Here is a 2,267-nt window from a genome sequence, read left to right on the forward strand (position 1 = left end):
GGCGGTCTGGCGTGGCGGCGGGGATCCGTGGCGCATGCAGGCGAGCAGCTGGGCGGCGGCGCCGCCGTTGGCGGCGGGGCGACGCGGTGGCGGGATCTGGCGTCGTCCGCTCGGCCCAGATCTGGGCCCTTCGGGCCCCATCTAGGCCTGGGCGGGCCGGCGGCGGGGATGGCTCCGGCGTGGCTTCTAGGAGGCAGGGGAGATGCGACGAGTGGCTGGGCGCCGGCGGCGACGACGCCGGCTTGCTGCATCGCGGCCGGCGGGGCTTAACGGGCCTGCTTTGGACCTGGCTGGGCCGGGGGTGGCCCGGCATGCCCCGCTGCCGCGTCCGGACGGCTACCGCGACGGTGCCGGAGGCACGGGCCTCCCGCACGACGGCGGTGGAGGTGGTTCCCTCCCGCCCGGCGTCGGTGTTGCTGCTCCCGTCATGGTGAGCTTCTCTTCGGTCCTCTTGGCCTCGTGGTGGTGTTCGTAGTGAGGCGGCGTGGGTGGCGGCGCTACTGCGTTGGCGCATGGTGGTGGGCGACGGTTTGGCGGGTGGGTTCCGTCCGGTTGGGAGGTTGGGGTTGGTATGCGGGAGAAATCCCTGCCGGCTTCGGCCCCGACGCGGTGACACCTGCGGGTGCCACCATTCCTTCCTGGAGGGTGTCGGGAGTTTCCACCCCCACCTCCCTCCGCGTGCCCGGGGAAACCTGAGGACTCGTCCGGGCAGCAGCGTCGTCGGCGTCGCATCCCTTCTTGGAGGTGCTGCTTGGTACGCGGCGGATCAGAGCCTTGGTCTGTGGTGATTTGTCTCCGGTGGGCGCCGTGGTGGCGGGTCGTCCGCGCTTTGCCAAGCTGCTGTGGTTGGCATTTGTTTCTTCTTCTTTTTTTCCTGATGTGTTGTGCTGCTCGCCACAGCGTTATCTGTACTCGGTGTTGGTGCTTTGGAATACAAAGCGGGGGGAAACCCTTTTTCGGTAAACCATCTTCTTGACGTGCGACTTGATGCATTCAACAGTAGGGAGCTCCTGCCAGAACTTGGCATGGTTTTTTCCAGTGGGTTCAGTTATAGACTGAAACATCATATCAGTAAATGGTGCATTAGGGAGATGGATCATGCAAGAGGTAATGATCTTCCATTGCTAATAAATAGTTGTATGAGGGTTAAATAACTGATTGAATAATTGCATGGGATACAAGGATATCACCTCGATGTGCAGCGTGTCAATGTTGGGAAAGCATCTGAGGTAGGCCACCATCATCTTGACATCCCTTAAGACACCAAAATTAACCTTCAAAGCCAATATCTTGACGCTTGGAACCACTGTACTGGGGCTCGGCACTGTGCGAGGCTGCAATGGCCAAACATGCACCAAAAGAAGCAAATATGTCACCTCATACATACCAATAGGTATCCCATGTATTACTCTGTACCGAGAGAGTGATGGAATCCTGGAAAGTTCATAGTATGCTTTGTTGGAACTTAGTAATACACCTTGGAAAAGTTCAAAAAAGTAATACACCTTGTATTTTGAAACAAACTGGGTATTTTTTTTAAGATATCCAACAACATCAACAATGCAACAAAGCGCGTCCAACCCTTCTAGTAGTATGCTTTGTTGGAACTTAGAAGCCGTTCCTCATGGGCCCATACGGTACACGGCATCCAGTAGACGGCAGAGGGAATGTTCTTACAATTATTTAGTGGTTCCAAAAAAATTACTTCTACCGATACCTCTCTGGTTAATATTTTTTTTGCGAAATACCTCTATGGTTAATTAATATGGGCTAAGTAATTTTGACTAGTAACATGCAGGTCTTTTAGACTTGGCTAAGTGTAGATTTCTAACGAAGACTGCGAGGGAGCAGAAATTGGATTTTCTTACTATCATGAAGACCGATAGAGCTAACTTTACATCCCAATGTTTAGGTAATATTTCTTGTGGTATAGATTATGCATGGTACTATATACATTTTAGGGAAGATCAAGTGGTATACTTCTTGGTGTGAATAAGGGGCTGTTTGGAACTTTGGATGGCACCCAGGCTAGCCACGCCAAAGGAGGGCGTGCCAAATAATTGGCGATGGATTCCGCCGCCGCCTGTTCGCCCTGAAGTTGGTGTAAAAAGTGAACTAGCCACCAATATTTTGGCATCGGTTGGAGGATTTGGTGCTGAACCAAACAAATGTCATGACTGGTGGTCAACATCCATATTTTGGTAAGGGTGTTGTTGGCTATCATCCAAAGGTTGACGAATGGAAGTGGAAAACTATGCTGTCAAGTT

Source organism: Triticum dicoccoides, chromosome 6B (genome assembly GCF_002162155.2).
Source record: "Triticum dicoccoides isolate Atlit2015 ecotype Zavitan chromosome 6B, WEW_v2.0, whole genome shotgun sequence".
Lineage (NCBI taxonomy): Eukaryota > Viridiplantae > Streptophyta > Magnoliopsida > Poales > Poaceae > Triticum > Triticum dicoccoides.